Source organism: Calonectris borealis, chromosome 29 (genome assembly GCF_964195595.1).
Source record: "Calonectris borealis chromosome 29, bCalBor7.hap1.2, whole genome shotgun sequence".
Classification (NCBI taxonomy): domain Eukaryota; kingdom Metazoa; phylum Chordata; class Aves; order Procellariiformes; family Procellariidae; genus Calonectris; species Calonectris borealis.
This window is the reverse complement of record NC_134340.1, coordinates 1,731,618-1,748,144: the sequence shown is the minus strand read 5'-3', so window position 1 is coordinate 1,748,144 and position 16,527 is coordinate 1,731,618. Positions and strand designations below refer to the sequence as shown.

General features: G+C 61.7%; 1 protein-coding gene across 1 annotated transcript in view; it reads left to right on the top strand.

The window, feature by feature from the left end:
• MEF2D (myocyte enhancer factor 2D) overlaps positions 1-16,527 on the top strand; it is an 81,521-nt gene that overhangs the window by 10,806 nt on the left and 54,188 nt on the right. The window contains exon 2 of the mRNA XM_075176340.1: positions 15,919-15,988. The gene's annotated coding sequence lies outside the window, so the exon portion shown is untranslated. The remainder of the gene's footprint in view (positions 1-15,918; positions 15,989-16,527) is intronic.

Genomic DNA, 16,527 nt, shown 5'->3' with positions numbered 1-16,527 from the left:
GCGCTGACCCCCGTCCCCTGCATCTCCTCAGCTGCGGGGCAGCCCCGCTCCTCCGGCCTCTGCTAACGGAGCCGCGCTGCCGCCTCAGTTGTTTCTTTCCTTTTTTTTTTTTTTTTTTAATTCTTCCCCCCCCCCCCCCAAAATACATTACCAGTGCAGCTCGTCCATATTTCAACCACCTTCTCCCTCCTGTTCTCGCGCTGAAGTCTATAATGCTGAAATTATAGCATCGCCCTCGTCGCCATGGCAACGCGCAGGGATGTATTTAAAATAAAAAAAAAAAAAAAAAAAGAGGACCAGCAGCCCTCCAAGGATTATGACTTCAGTGAGGGATCAGGCTGGAGGGGAATCTGGGTCACGGCTGGAGCAGGGCTTTTCTTCCAGCCCGTCTTCGGTAATTCCCCTTGCTGCGAGCGGGGGGACGCGGCGGGGCAGGGCAGAGCCGCCCTTAGCACCCATGGGTGCTCCCCGGGGTGGCTGCGACCGCACTGGGGGGTGCTGTGGAGGAGATGACTCGTCGCCCCTGTGCACCCCAGGAAAGAGCATCCTCTGCGAGCCCGGTATGACACCCCAAATCCGGGCTTTTTAACCAAAAGTCTTTCCTATTACAAAGTGCGCGGTGCCTGCAGGAATGCCAGAGCCACGCTCCCCGCCCCCCCGGCTTTGTGCATTGCAAGTTTTCTCTCTCATCCCCCAAAATAAACAGGACTCTTTTTTTTTTTTTTCCTAATTTTTTTTTTTTCCCTCCTCTTCTTCTTCTTTTTTTTTTTTTTTTTTTCCCTCCTTTTTTCCACACCCCCAGAGCCGCTGTTGCTGGTGGCAGGGAGCCCAGACTCCGTAGGAACTCAGAAATGCTGCAGATCCAAGCCCCGGCTGCCCTCTCGGTTTCGCAATCCTTTGGAGCGGGGGGGGGGAGAGAGAAGGAATAAAATGGGAGGGGATTTTTTTTTTTTTTCTTTTTTTTTTTTTCTTTATTAGAGATTTATAGACTTTCCCACCAGTAGGGACGAGGAGCCGGAGCCGAGCGGCCAATTTTCTACAGTAAGTTTCCAACACTGCTCCTCTCCGGCCTCTCCGAAACCTTCTGCGGCCTCGTCTACGGTGGGTTGAACTGGTTTAATTTTTGGAAAACCATCGGCGATGCCGGCGGTGGGGGGGGAGCGGCGGGGCGAGGGCTGCCGGCGCGGGGGCCGGCGGTGCTGCTCGGTGTGCCGGCACCTCCCACGGCAGCGGCGGTGGCTTAGGTGATGCTAACCGGGAAAAAAGGAGCTCAGGTGGGATTTTTTTCAGCTGTCAAAGCCTTTTTTCTACCTGTTTTGCCGTCGCATGCGAACCTTTCGCCTTGAGTTGACTCGCGGCTGCGGTCCCGCCGCCTTGCCGGGCTCGGCGCTACCGGGGCGTCTTCGTTGCCGTCTTCATCCCCCTCTGCCGTTCGGTGTCTCGGGGTTTGCGGTCCATTTATTTTTCGGTAATTGCAGCGGCCGGGCTCTGAAGTCGCCGGTGGGTAACGCGCAGCCGGACGAGGGAGGTTTTTGTTCGCGGGTGTATTTTCAGCAGCTGGTTTTTTTTTTTCCGGGAGCCGGCGGTGAGCTCCTCGCGCCGGCGTGGAGGGAGCCGGCCGATGCCACTGTCCCTGCAGATGCCACCTTCCCTGCGCCCGGGGCCGTGCAGGGGGTGCGAGGGTGGGGGGGGGGTGGGGAATCCTCCCTCCTAGAGCTGTGCCTGGATGAGATCTGAGCCCTGGCAGCTCTGGTCCCAATGTCCAGTGATTAATGGGATTAAACTGGTGCTCCTGGAGAGGGTTTTTTTTTTTATTTTGCATCTGGTTTTCTCAAGACTTTTTAAGCCAGGGAGGGAGGGGGATTTGGGGGGGGGGGACCGGGGCTGCGTCGCGCTGAGATCTGATTAGATAAGGGAGAGCTGCCTGTGAACAAAATTCCTACCGGATAATTATTTATACCTCCGTGTGCGTCACAAGTAAACATCTGGATCCGCTCCAAACATCTTCATTTGATTTGTTGTGTAGCCTCTCGCCAGGGATGGTGGTCAGATCCCCTCCCCACCTCCCTTCCGTCGCGCGGCTCGGCTGAAATGAGGGGGGGGGGGCTTCGAGTGGTCGCCCCGCTGCCCGGCGCTGGCCTCGCTTGCCCCTTCGCCTTGGGGGCTGGGTTAGCAAATCCCCAGCTCCTGGATTCCCGTGATGGGGTCAGAGTCACGTTGCCCTTTCTCGGGAGGAGAAAGTTTCTGGTGTTTGTGGTGGCAGGAAAAAATACGAGCGGCCAAAAAAACCCTAAAAGCAACCCCAGATGTGTTGCTTTCTATTTTAAAACATCGTCGTTTGATTTGGGGGCGAACCAGACTCCTGACCTTTCGGAGCGCGTGGGGCTGGCAGCCGCCCCGAGCTCTTCGAGGCCAGGGCTGACTTTTTGCTCTGTTTGTATAGAGCCAAGAAATTAATATTAATAACTTTCCCTGAATGAGAGTTGAGTACCTGCATCCCTGGGGCTCCTTCGGAAGGCTCCGGCCTTCAACAGTCATTACGAACGGGACCGAGAGCATCGCTTCCGCGCGCAGCTGGGATGCAGATGGGAAGGGACTGGTGTGGGAGGGGAGAGATGAAGGAAGCCTCTGGCTCGCTTTTAAAGCGCCTGGGGCAGGGCTTTCAGGCGCCATGAGCGCCTTTTTTTTTTTTTTTTTTTTTTTTTTGCCTTCCTCCATCCTTTTTGCAGCCCCGGTCCCTCTTTGCACGACTGCGGCGGAAAAAGCATCCCGAGTCGCCGGAGCCGGCGGCGAATGCCAGCTCCCGGTCTTGGCAGGGGCTGAAATCCGGGTCTCACCTCTGCCAGGCTCCGAACAAAAAAAAAAAAAAAATAATAAATAAAAAAGTTTCAGTGCTGCACCCAGCCTTAATCTCTTTAAACTGTATTTCGCTAATCCTTCATTAGGATCTCATTGTGAGCTTGTTATCCCGTTAGGGCTTAGAGCCGCGCGTGGCGGCATCGCCCGCAGAGCTGGGGCGGGAAGGGGCCGTGTCGTCCCCGCCGGCGCCACGTGCTCCGCCGGGATGTGCCGGCAGCGCCGGGTGAGGTGGGCTCTGCTCTGCGGCTCCGTCCCGCTCCCATCCCTTTTGGCTGCTGGAAGAGGAGTGGGTGGCAGCAGGGGTGGGTGCTGGGCGCCTGCGGTCCCGGTGTCTTTGGTGTGGACCGCGGGGACGTCGTTTTATCGCTGGCCTCCCTCCATCGCTGGCATCTGGGGTGCTGGGGAGGGAGGGGTGTAATGTAAAATAAAGCTGGTTTTCGTTTGCGTTGAGGCTAGGGCTTCCTCAGGAGCATTTCTGGGTGCCCCCGCTGCGGCGGACCCGGGTGCCAAGGGCGAGGTTTTAGCTGGCGAGCCCGTGGGAGGTGACCCTGGCCGGCGTGAGGAGGAGGAGGGCGAGCTGGGTGCGCGCTTAACCCCCTTCCCGCTGCCGCAGGAGCCTTAAAAAGGGCATCGGTCGGACCCGGCGTGCGGCGGGCGGATTCCTTCCCTTAGCGAGCGGCCGCTTTCCCGCTGGGAGGCTGGAGCCGGTGCCCTGCTGCTCCGTGCCGCCGGCACAGCCCCGCTCCCCGGCGCAGCACCCAGCGTTTGCGTCCTTCCCCACCTTCTTGGGGCGACTGGGGGATGGCAGCAGCTCTGCAGCACCCAGGGGGTCGGGATACCGGCAAGTCCCGTTTTTTGGAAGCTGCTTTGGAGGAGGAGAGCGGCCGGCACGAGTCTAAAGCCGGAGAGGTGGAAAGTCTGTCTCGCCGGGTAACGGCGCGGGGCTGGGCACGCTTGCCTCGCAGGCTGCGATCTGCAAGACATCAGGAGATGGTCTGCAGAGCGATTGCAAAAAAAAAAAAGGCAAAACAAAAACCGCACACCCACACGTTCCCACATGCGCAAGCAAACAAGGAAGCGAGCGTGCAGGGGGATAAGCGAGCAGCCGGAGTTGAGCCTCAGTTTTATTCGGTGGAAAATGAAAACCGTTGCGGCAAGCGAAGAGGGTTCTTGGCCTTTTTTTCCCCCACCTCAAAAAAAAAAAAAGAAAAAAAAAAAAAAAAAAAGGTGGGATTTTTATCTTCCCTGGTTTTTGTTTTGGTGTAGAAACGCGGCTCCCAAGAGGAGCTTGGTGGTTAAAAAATTGCTGCCTGTTTTAGTGCTTTCCTGCCCAACCTCCTCTTTGCTGGAAGGTCTCGAGGCACGTCCGTTAGCGTGTCCTCGTCCTCGTCCGCTTCTACGTGCCAGATCCAGTGGGGTCAGGAGAAGGGAGGTGACTCCTCTGACATTGCCCAGCAAACGAAAATGAACCAGGCTCTAAAATTGCCCGGGGCTCGCTGGCGTTTGACGTTTAATGCGCATTTATTTGCCTTCAGGTTGCGGAGCGTCTCTGCAGAATCGCGCTTTTTAGCAGCTGCCGGGGCACGAGGGCGCGGTGAGGGGCTCGTGGCATCGCTTGGCTATAGGAGATGGGGTCTTCGCAGGGAACCCTAAACGCTCAGATTCCCCATGTAGAACTGAGCGATTTTGGTTCTCGCTGCATTTATTTCTGCAGCCGGTGCGGTGCTCCTGTGCCGGAGCAGCGGCGGGTCCCGCTCCCCCCCCGTGGGGCTTCCCTTCTGCACCAGAGCACGTAGGAATCGGGGAGCGTCGGGAGCCGTCGTTTGCGCTGGCTTTTATCCTTCCGGAAAAGGGGAACAGCGATGCCCGGGAGCGCCGGGTCGCTGGGCTTGGTCCTCCTCGCCTTGGGTTTCGCAGCCCTTTGGGGTGCTCCCGCCGTGGGGCTCAGCCGGGGCTCCCACCCCGCTCCCCGCCGCTGGGAAGGTAGAGCTTTTCCAAACCCTTCTCTCCCCTTTTCCTGTTGCCTATAATTAGCCCTGGCTCCCCGCCACCATATACTGTACGATCCTGGAAAGAGGTCACGGCTTTGCTGAAATTCTTGGGAACGGAGCTGCCTTTGCAGCTGGGAAAGCGGTGCAATTTCCAAGCCGATAAGAAATAGGGCAAATGCAACTTTTTTCCCTGCTGTAATTTATGGGTTCTGGGCATGGCCTCCTCCCCGCTCCGGCTCTCCTTTTGCCTGGGGGAATGGATGAATCCGTCTGGATCGGCAAAGAGGTCCAAAGCGGCTCCCGTCTCCGGTGCGCTGCCGGAGGCTGCTCCGGCGGCGGGGGGCGAGGAGAACCCCTTCTTCTCCTGGGCTACTGGCTCTTGGTTTCCCCTTCTGCTCCATCCCCTCCAAGGTCTTGGCCAGGGCTGGAGAAGGAAACAAACCCCGTTCCTGGGTGTTTGTGGTCTTTTCCACTTCTAAAACTTCCCATTTTTATGAATTTCCCAGGAGCGGGGCTCCCTTTTGCAGGAGGAGAAACATCATCTCGATGATCTTAAAGGTCTTTTCCAACCTAAATGATTCCAGGAGGCTGTGATCTCCAGCCAGGTGAGGAAGAGGACCCCGCTTTTCTCCCAAGAAGGGGCAAAGCGGACGGGAGCAGGGGGTTCTGCTGGGGCTGGGAGGGTTTTCTGCCTCTGAACCCTCCCGTGCAAACCGGTGAAAAACTCAAAGTGAAAAGAGTATTTTTAAAATAGAAAACTCCCCTCTTCATAAGAGAGAGACAAAAAATCCAGCAAAATCCCCTGTTAAAAAGTTTCCCAAAGCTCTGCGATTGTTTCTCTACCCCCGTACAGTAATTCTGAGAAAAAGTCGGGATAAGGATGGGAATGGAAGAGCAGGGGCTCAAGCTGCCGTCCCCGCCGGGGCTCCGCACGTGCTGTATCCCCCCGGCAGCGTCCCACTGGCGAGCCGATCTTCCCTTTCCAATGGAGGGATTAGCTAAAAAAAAAAAAAAAATCACGAGATTAAAAAGCAAAACCACTTTCCGTTTGTTTTAATTGGCCCCTAAGCCAGAGAGCTTCTTCTCTTCCCCCCCTTTTAAATCGGAACGCTGTGATTTTCGCTTGAAATTACGGGACTGCGGGGCGGGGGTTTTAAGGGGAAGAAGCACCGAGGATGCTGAGGTCCACGGTGCCGCTGCCAGGTCCCCTTTTGCAGCACCAAGAGTTTTTCCGGCGATTGCGAGACTTGATAAAGCCCTTTTTTTTTTTTTTTTGCATTTGCCGGTGCCGGCGTGTTCATACTGGGGGGTTGCATTTGGAATTTGGGATTTTTCCAAGGGTCGTCGGAGCGGATCCATCAGAGGGAGGTGCCGGGAGGTGCCGCTTGCGCCGGCCGCGGAGGTTTTCATTGCCCCACGGGGGACCGAGTCATTCGGGGAGCGGCGGGGCAGTTTCCTACGGATTCGTGCCGCTCGGTTGACTGGTTAACCAAATTACAGAGAGCGCTGCTTTTTTCTCTGTAGGTGCCTATAAAATCCCCCTTTGCTTTCCCCCGGCAGCGGCGTACGTGGGGGGCGGTGTGGGAGTTGCTGATGATGGCACCGAATGTGCAAGCGTTTCTCTGCACCTCGCCGGGGAGAAATATTTTAATCTTTTTTTTTTTTTTTTTAAGGAAAAAAAAAAAAGTGAATCTGAAGTTTGGGGAGTAGGCGCCCTCCCTGCGGAGATTCGCCGAGGATGCAAGGGATTTTTGGGGCTTAAACCTGTAGATTTGGGATGATTTTATTCTCCAGCTCAGGGTTTTCCCCCACTGGGTTTTCGGAGGTGCTGGGTGGCAGAGGCTCGCTCCGGCGGGATGTGGCTCCCGCTTTTCCGGATGCAACCCCGGCTTTGCAGCCGGTGCGGAGCCGTGCTCCGTCGCCGGATTGGTGATTTGCTTTTTGGCCCATGGAGTTTGCACGAGGGGCGGGGTTTGCACGAGGGGGCGGGGTTTGCACGAGGGGTCGAGGGTTTGCACGAGGGGTGGGGGTTTGCACGAGGGGTGGGGGTTTGCACGAGGGGTCGGGGGTTGCACGAGGGGTCGGGGGTTGCACGAGGGGTGGGGGTTTGCACGAGGGGTCGGGGGTTTGCACGAGGGGGTGGGGGTTTGCACGAGGTGGTGGGGGTTTGCACGGGGGGTGGGGGTTTGCACGAGGGGGTGGGGGTTTGCACGAGGAGTTGGGGGTTGCACAAGGAGGTGGGGGGTTGCACGAGGGGTCGGGGGTTGCACGAGGGGTCGGGGGTTTGCACGGGGGGTGGGGGTTTGCACGAGGAGTCGGGGGTTGCACAAGGAGGTGGGGGGTTGCACGAGGGGTCGGGGGTTGCACGAGGGGTGGGGGTTTGCATGAGGAGTCGGGGGTTGCACAAGGAGGTGGGGGGTTGCACGAGGGGTCGGGGGTTGCACGAGGGGTGGGGGTTTGCACGAGGGGGTGGGGGTTTGCACGCCGGCTCGGGGGTGACCCCCCTTTTTGCTTTTTGGGGACGAGCAGCCCTGGCTCCGGCTCGGGTCGCGGCGGTGCCGGTTGGTTTTCCAGCCCCTTGCAGGGTTTCGTCTGGAAGCGATGGCGGGTGCTGGTGTCGGTGGCGTCACGGGTGGGCTGGGTGCTGGGGGAGCGAGGCGAGGAGGGGTTGTTGAAAGGTGCTGGGTGCTGGCAGGCGGCAGCAGCCCTGGCCCTGGCCGGTTTAGCTCAGGACACACGGGAGGGTCTGCAGCACAACCCAGAATTAAATGCAAATCTCCCCGGTGTCCTGCGTTCGACCACAGAGCCACCTCTCCTCACGAGGAGGGCCACCGCCTTTCGTGTTTGCAAGCCACCAAGGGCCACGGATTTTCCGGCACGGTGACGGTCCCCATTCCCCGGGGAGGGGGACGACAGCGAGGGGCACGCGGAGGCGTGCGTGCCCACCTCCTCCCTCTGCATTTGCAGTGTTGGCACGGGGTTTTTGGGGGGCCGGCGGGCAGCCCCTCTCCCCTTCCCCAGCCCACCCCGGGAACGCCCTCTGCCACCCCACCGCGTCCCCGAATCGCAGCCGGGAGGTGACTTAGGACCTGTTTGGCGGAGCGGGCAGACGGATGGGCTGGAGGTTTTGGATTTGGGCGACCGTGTTTGTTTGGTTTCCATGGGGAGAGGACGGGCTGAGCCGCCCGAGCTGCCCGGGGAGGCTGCGGCGATGCAAAACGTCCCCGGGGCCAGCGGCTGCTGAGCACGGCGGTGAGGAACCCGGGCTTTGCTCTTAATTATGATGATTTTCTCCCATCCTCCTTCCCGCCCGGCTCTGGCGCACGGCCCCGGCTCGCCACACCTCAGCCGGTGGCCCTGGAGTTTGGACCTGGCTCGCAGAGCCGGGGCCTCGGTGCCGGCGGGCACGGGGGGCACCCAGCCGGGTTCTGGGCTCAGGGTGGGGGCAAGCGCTGCATCAGCCTGGGCGAACTCCCTTGGGGACCTGCCCAAGGGGGGGGTCATTCCCAAATAGGGGGGTGAGGGGAGCTGGCACCCGCTTTGCCGGGACCCTGCGTGCTGGGGGCACGCGCGTGGCAACTCCCAGCGCCGTCCGTGAGCCCTTTGCGTGGGTCCACGTTGCCCTGCCTGGCGCGGTGGCCAGGCGGGCGCAGATGCGTGCCCCGGCGCGCTGGGATGGGGTTGCGGATGGGGTCCCTTCCGACATCACCCGCCTGGTCCTTGCACCCGCCGCCCCTGCCAGGGCACCCCCGGGACCTGCCGCCCTCCAGAGACATCGGCGGGTGCCGGGGGCGAGTGTGGAAGAACCAAACTGGGTGTTGATTTTCCTCCGGCTCCGCTCTTGTCATCCGCGGCAGGGTCAGCGGCCGCGGTGCGTCGGTGGTAAATCGCCGGCGTACGTCGGCGTGCGTGCCGGCGGGATTTGCATCCCCCCCCCCCCCGCCCCCCGTGCCTCGCGTTGGGTTTTGCGTGGATGTGAAGGGGCTGCAAAGCAGTGGCAGAGGCTCCGTCCCCGCCGTCCTACAGAAAGGAGAGCGTGGCTTGGAAAACGAGTGAGAATCGGGCGTTTGGGGAGAGCCAGCAGCGGAGAGGAGGGGTTGGTGGGGGAGTCAGGAGGGCTTAGGGGGTGTCTGGGGGGGGCAAAGCGGCTGATGGTGCCTTCTCTGCTTTGGAAATGCCGGCAGGAGCTGGAATTGCAAATCCGGAGTAGCTGTCGCTGCCGCTGTAAAATCTTCCTGCGTCCCTGGAGCAGCACTGGGGCCTTTCAGGCAATGCCCCGAGGGGTAGCGGGGGATGCGAGCAGGGTGGGGGGCACCCGCAGCCCCTCTCGGCACCTCCGCGCTGGGTTTGCACATGCTCTGACCCGGGCTGCCGTGAAGTCGGATAAAATTAATTAAGGAAAGCAAGCAGCGGCTGCTCCGGTCCAACGTGGCAGCGGCCGGTTGTACCCGTACCCCCACCCGAACCCCCACCCCCCTGCCCGGTGCCCGGCGCAGCCCCTGCTGTCTCTATAGGGGAAGGTGCGGGCGCCCGCGGGCCGGGTTAGCTGGTGCCATCGGGCCACGGGGCCGGTGCCAGCAGGTGGCAATGTGGCCCGAAGCATTGCCCCGTCGCCCGGGGCGAGGGCAAGAGCTGGGTGCTTGCGGTATGGGGCACCCGCATCTTGGCGTCCCTGGGCTCTCCTGGGAGCCCCCGCGGGTGTTTTGGGGTTGTTTTAGGCTCGGGGTCCTCCGGGTGCTGCTGGGTGAGCAGGATGGGACAAGGAGGGAGGCGAGGGGCTTGCTCAGGGGGAGGTAATCGGGATTTGGGCAGGGGGATGTTTGTGTTTCCAGCTCTGCTCTTTGCTTCCCCTCTCTGTGCCTCAGTTTCCCCTGGGGGGAGCCGGCGGTGCTGCGAGGCAGCAGGACCACCCCGTGCGGGCAGCCACGGCCCCGCTGAGCGGCACTCGGCCGATGCGCGGGGACGTCCCGCGGCAGCGGCAGCCCCAGGACGGGCTCTCGGAGGGGGGACGTGCAAACCAGAGCCTGCCCAGGTGTAGGCACCCGCGCGCTGAGGGGTGTTTCTGCTCCTGCCAGATGTGCTGGGTGCAAGGAGACGGGTGGCCCAGCTGTGCAGAGAGGCCAGAAGCAGGGTGGGTGCTGCGAGCCAGCCAGACCCCTGTGTCCGGCCCTTGTCCCTTGCTTCCCCCGGTCCCCCCCCCGCCATCCCTCGGCCACCGGTGTGGCACGGTGCGTGGCTTTGCTCCGAAACCCGTGCCGGTCCCCAGCCGTCCTGCGCCCCCCGGCCGCCCCCGCCCGCCCGCGTCCATACAGCTGCAGGTTTCGGTTCTGCATCTCCGCCGCCCAAGGGGGAACTCAGCCGGCGAGAGCGAAACTCGGTGGCTCCAACGGTCGCACATGCGCGCCACCCCCCCCCCGCCCCGGCACCCCCTCCGTGTCCCCCAAGTCCTGGCAGGGCCGGCGGCCGCTGTCGCAACACCTGCGGCCGTGCCATGCGCTTGGTCTGCCGTGACCTTTCCTGGAACGCGGCGGGGACGGAGAGCCCGGCACTTGTCCAGGGGCTGGATTTGGGCAGGGGACCCGTGCTGGGACCCTTCGTGGGGGCAAAGCGGGGAGGAGCGGGGACGTGAACCCGTCGTGATCCCTCCTGGAGCTGGGGGCACCTTCGCCCCATCGCTGCGCAGGTGGTGGAGGAGCAGCAGTGGTGGTCGCGCCTTCTGCACGGCGTGGGCCGGGTCCTCGGCGCGGCTGGCTCGTGCCATCCCTCATCCAGGTCCTCGGCGCGGCTGGCTCGTGCCATCGGTCATCCAGGTCCTCGGCGCGGCTGGCTCGTGCCATCGGTCATCCAGGTCCTTGGCACGACTGGCTCGTGCCATCGGTCATCCAGGTCCTCGGCGCGGCTGGCTCGTGCCATCGGTCATCCAGGTCCTCGGCACGGCTGGCTCGTGCCATCGGTCATCCAGGTCCTTGGCACGGCTGGCTCGTGCCATCCCCCATCCAGGTCCTCGGCATGGCTGGCTCGTGCCATCGGTCATCCAGGTCCTTGGCACGGCTGGCTCGTGCCATCCCCCATCCAGGTCCTCGGCACGGCTGGCTCGTGCCATCGGTCATCCAGGTCCTCGGCACGGCTGGCTCGTGCCATCCCCCATCCAGGTCCTCGGCATGGCTGGCTCGTGCCATCCCCCATCCAGGTCCTCGGCATGGCTGGCTCGTGCCATCGGTCATCCAGGTCCTTGGCACGGCTGGCTCGTGCCATCGCTCATCCAGGTCCTCGGCACGGCTGGCTCGTGCCATCCCCCATCCAGGTCCTCGGCACGGCTGGCTCGTGCCATCCCTCATCCAGGTCCTCGGCGCGGCTGGCTCGTGCCATCGGTCATCCAGGTCCTTGGCACGGCTGGCTCGTGCCATCCCCCATCCAGGTCCTCGGCGCGGCTGGCTCGTGCCATCGGTCATCCAGGTCCTCGGCGCGGCTGGCTCGTGCCATCCCCCATCCAGGTCCTCGGCACGGCTGGCTCGTGCCATCGGTCATCCAGGTCCTTGGCACGGCTGGCTCGTGCCATCCCCCATCCAGGTCCTCGGCACGGCTGGCTCGTGCCATCGGTCATCCAGGTCCTTGACACGGCTGGCTCGTGCCATCGGTCATCCAGGTCCTCGGCGCGGCTGGCTCGTGCCATCCCCCATCCAGGTCCTTGGCACTGCTGGCTCGTGCCATCCCTCATCCAGGTCCTCGGCACGGCTGGCTCGTGCCATCCCCCATCCAGGTCCTCGGCACGGCTGGCTCGTGCCATCGGTCATCCAGGTCCTTGGCACGGCTGGCTCGTGCCGTCGCTGGTCCCTGCACCGCCGTGCCGAGCACCTCGTGCCGTTGGCGCTGGATTCCTCCCTCTCCCTGCGCGCAGCCCCTGTGGCTGCGCCGGCGGCGTGGCTCGGGGCGCGGGATCCGGCACGATGGGCGGTTGGGAGCCCGCGGTTTCTCGCTGCCTTTACCCGCCAGCCTGTCCTGCCCGGTGCTCCTGCCTGGAATGGGATCTCTCCCAGTTTGTCCCTTCCCACCTCTTGGTGGCAAGCCAGAGGAAACCCAAACGTAAAAGACTCATCAGGCCTAATTAAGCCCTGGGGATATTCCCAGTAGCTGGTGCAAACTGGAGGCCGGGCCGTGGCTGAGATGTTTTAGTTTCGTGGGCTGGAGAAATGGAGAAAGTCCTTTTTATTTTATTTTTTGCTTGGCTAATGCTAGGGGCTGATCCTTGCCGGGACCCCCCCGAGGCAGAGGTGGCAGAGCCCCGAGAACTGGGGTCTGGGGCGGCCCCGGTTTGGGGTGGGGGTCCGTGGCAGAGGAGCGGCGAGCCGGGTCGGGAGCCCGGGGTGGGGGGAAGTTTGGGTTTGGCATCCAAATGTTTGCGGCCCCGAGCCCGTTGCTAGAGGAAACATGAAAAAAGGGGAAGGAGAGATTGCGGTCGGCTGCTCTTCCCCCTCCGCAATCTGCGCCTCCCGCTTGGCCCCTTCGGCTCCGCTTTCGCCCGGAGGAGCCCCGGAACAGACGATTTACCCCCCCCATCTCCCCTCCCTCCCCCATTTTCCCCCCGTGACGGTGGTCCTGCGGGGTACCCCGGGACGCCGGCACCCCGAGCCGAGCCAGCCGCGGCGAGGCTTTCCTTTGCCGAGGTAACGAGGCGAGCTCGCGCCGGCGGCTTAATTAGCTGGTGATTGATCTAATAACGGGGCTGGGAGCTCGTTTGAGGGATTTCGCATCTTCCAGGCTTCTGCGCGCGGCGAGGATGGGTTTTGCCTGAGACCCTTCCTCCGCCGGCTCCAGGGGATTATTTATTTGAGGGTATAATATGTATATATGATGTAGTCAGGGGTGTGTGTGTGTATATATATATGGGAATTATTTATTTGAGGGTATAATACGTATATATGATGTAGTCAGGGGTGTGTGTGTATATATATGGGAATTATTTATTTGAGGGTATAATACATATATATGATGTAGTCAGGGGTGTGTGTGTGTATATATATATGGGAATTATTTATTTGAGGGTATAATACGTATATATGATGTAGTCAGGGGTGTGTGTGTATATATATGGGAATTATTTATTTGAGGGTATAATACGTATATATGATGTAGTCAGGGGGGTCTGTGCGTGTATATATATATATAGGGTTGTATATATTTGGGGAGAGAGATATATATCTGAAAGTATATATATTTGGTGGTTTTTATATATATATATGGGAATATATATATATTTGGGGGTATTAGGAAAGACTGGCTGTGGCACAGGGGCTGAGCATCAGCTGAGCAGATATCCCGGGTCCATCCCTGCATATCCTCCGGGATCCTTCCTTGGAGCAGCTCCACAGCCCCTCCCCCCCCCCTCAATTAAAAACCAGGGGGTCCCCCCCGCCACGTCCTGCAGAGGAGTTTTGGTTTGTCGCTGGGCGAAACCGAAGCTTCGGTTTTCAAACAGGAACAATTTTATCGTCTGCTCAGCATTTCTGGCCGAAAGCTGGACAAAAAGATTGTCTTCTCTTTCCCCCTTTTCCTCCCCTCCTTTTTTTCACGTAGAAAGGGGAATTCATTTGCCTTCGCTGCCTCCATCCCTCCCTTTTTTTCCCCCCCAGCTTATAAAATAACAGAGCGTTTGGAAAACACCATACTTTTCCCCTTTCCTGGGCAGCCTTTCTCTTTTTAAAACAAAAAGGCTTTGAACGCAGGCGCGGTGCCGCGGGGATGGGACCTGGGGGCTGCGCGGGGTCCCTGGGGGCTGCGCAGGGTCCCTGGGGGCTGCCGGTGGCACGGCCCAGCCCCAACCTTTCACCCGGTGCTGGTCCCACCGTCCCGCGCTGGGTCGGACGGTGACCTTTCGAAATACCCCAGAATCCAGAGTTTCTGGGAGCCGTGCCAGGATCCTCGCCCGCCGGAGCGCAGGATGTGCATGGACGGACGCGGGGAACCGGCAGCGCCGGCGGGTGGGGGCTTTGCTGCTTTGCACCAGCTCGAAAACGCTGCAAAATGGGGACTGGGCGTTCACTGGGGTTTACTGGTGCTGGATGTACCACCGGATCCAAAGGGCAGCAACTTCTGCAGCTTGGCCGGGGCGTGAAGCACCCCTGGAGCCGCGGGGCTGGAGAGGATCGGGCCCTTCAGCTCCCGTTGGTGGTCTCTGGGCTGGTCCCACCCCGTCTCGGGGGCTTGATGGGTGACGCCGGGTTGGGATCGGGCCCTTGCAGGGGAGCGCGTGGGCTCTGTCGGAGCCGGGCGAAACACCCCAGGGTTCCCCACCTCGCCGGTCTGCCGGGAGCGTGGGTGCTCTGCCACCAGCCCTGCGAGGTGCTGCCATACACCGAGGGGGGGGTCAGGAGCCCGTCGGGGACCCTTTGCATTAAACACCGGGGACGGCGTGGCATGGGTGCCAACCTCACGCAGCTCCCTGGTGCGGGGGTGGTCCCGCTCACGCTAAGGTCTCCATCCCTGGGAGCCGGCCCCGGCCCCGCTCCCTGCGGGTTTGCGCTAACGACAGCTCGGTGGGTGCCGGTGGGGGGGGGGGGGCTCGTTTGCAGCCCCTGACCCCCGAGTTGGCAGCTGAGATAAGGCAGAAAGTGGAAGCGCGGGTCGTGCCGTCCCTCGTCCCAGCTGGGAGCGTGGCACTTGCAAGGTGACGCTTCTTGGGTGTCCTCGTCCCCACGTGGGCTCTTTTTTATTAAGGGAAATAAAGGGGTGGTCCTGGGCGGGGGGGGCAACAGGTTGGTCTGGGTGTTAATGGGTGCAAGCGGGGCAGTAGCTGGAGCCCCCCGTCCTTGTCCCCGCTGCTCTGCCGTCGTGGAGGTGACGGAGCCAGGACTCGTCCGTCTGTCCTGATGCTGGGAAACCCTGCGGCCGATCCGTCTGCAGGACCCCAGCCCCCGCGGCGCGAGGTTCGGTGCTCGTGGGAGGCTGGAAAGCCGCTTGTACCCCGACTGTTTTGGGGGGTGTCCCCTCCGCCTGGCTCCTCGGGGGCAAGGGGTAGGTGCAGCCCCGGCCGGAGCCGCGCGCTCCTCGCTCCGGCTTTGTTCGGGCTGAATTTTGTAATGTCAGGAAATGAGCTGGCCGTGGGAGGGGAGGCAGCCGGGGGGAGGAAGGCTGGTTTTGTGGTTGAAGCGGAGGATGAGGACGCCGGAAAGCTGAGCACAATTCCTCGCTCTGTGGCAGGCGCCGGGGGTGAGGCTGCAACTCGGCTTCGGGCGCGGGAGCTCGCGGTGCGTTCGGAGAGCCGGGTGCTGGTCTCCGTGCCTCAGTTTCCCTTTGTTCAGCGAGAGAAAGCGCCGTTCCTCTCGCTTGCGGGAGCGCGCGACGGGGATGCACCGTCCCACGCCGGACGGTGACGGCCACCGGTAGATGAATGACCGGCACAGAGCTGGCTGAAACCGCTGCGCTTTGCCCTGTGGATCGCCTCTCGTCTTTGAGCGGCGAGTGAGATGAATTTAGCAGCCGCGTCTCCTTCTGGGCCGCGGCGTTTTGGTCTCGACGAGGGCCGCCTTGGGCCAAGCGCGCGCGGGCTGCGCGCCCCGGCAGAACGCATCCGAGCGCGCGGGTCGGTGCTTTTCCCGGTGGGGCGCGCGCGAGGGATTCCACAGAGATCGCGACGTTCACTCGAAACCTTCAACGCCTGGATCTCGTCCCTCGTTAATGATAATTGTTGTTTTATGGTTTCTTTCATTCCCAAACTCTTTTTAGTTCCTTTTCCCCCTGGTCTCTTTATACCCGTCTCTCTTGCTCCTTTTTCCCCCCGTTCTTCTGCGGTCCCACCGTTTCCCGTATCCCGTCCCCATCTCCGGGGATGCTCCCCGCATTTCGTAGGCTCGGGGCTCCTGGTTGCCTCGCAGGAGCCCGGCGAGGTCCCACCCGTCCTCCGTGGCCCTTGCAGCGATGCTCAGGATCGGGGCAGCGCGGGAGGGGACCCCTCCGGCTCCTGTCCCCTCAGGACAGGGACCGGGAGCCCCTCACTGTCCCCTCTGGCCGGCCGGGCGGTGCGGGGAGCTGCGTCCCCTCAGACTGACGGCTCCTCGTTTTTTCTTTGCAGTTTGATCGAGGAGCGGTGGCCGCAGCTCATCCTCTGGCAGGAGCAGAAGATGCAGGAGTCTGCCTAGCAGGTAGGGGGGCAAATCCCACCCGTCGGGCTCTCGCTGCCTTCCCCCCTGAGTTCGCCTGCCAGGGGCCGTGCATCTCCCCCCGCTCCGGGCCGTGAGCTCCCCGTGGAGGTCACCCCGGCTGGATGCAGCTCAGGGGCTCAGACTCCCAAATGGGTGCAGGATCTGACCCCTACAGCTCTGCTGCGGTGGCAGGAGGAGCAGCGGGTCCTGGTGCCGGCGGGGAGCTGCGCACCCCCCTCTTGCTGCGGTCACAAAGGGGTCCCGGTGAGCGGGACCAGGCAGCAGGGTCCCCCCCCCGCCCTTGCAACACGAAAGCTGGCGCGGGGCAGGGAGGTGACGCCCGCTCGAGGTCCTGCAGCCCGGCGGGCAGCCCCCCACCCCACGGCGGGTGCCTCCTCCCTCTGCTTCGCCGCCTGGCGCGGCTCTGCCGGATCCCGGCCGCAGCCACGGCACCGATTTGGGGCTCTGTGGGGCTTTTTTTTTTTTTTTTTTTGCAAAATGGGGGTGTCGGAGGGTTTTCCTGCCCTGGTTTCTCCCTG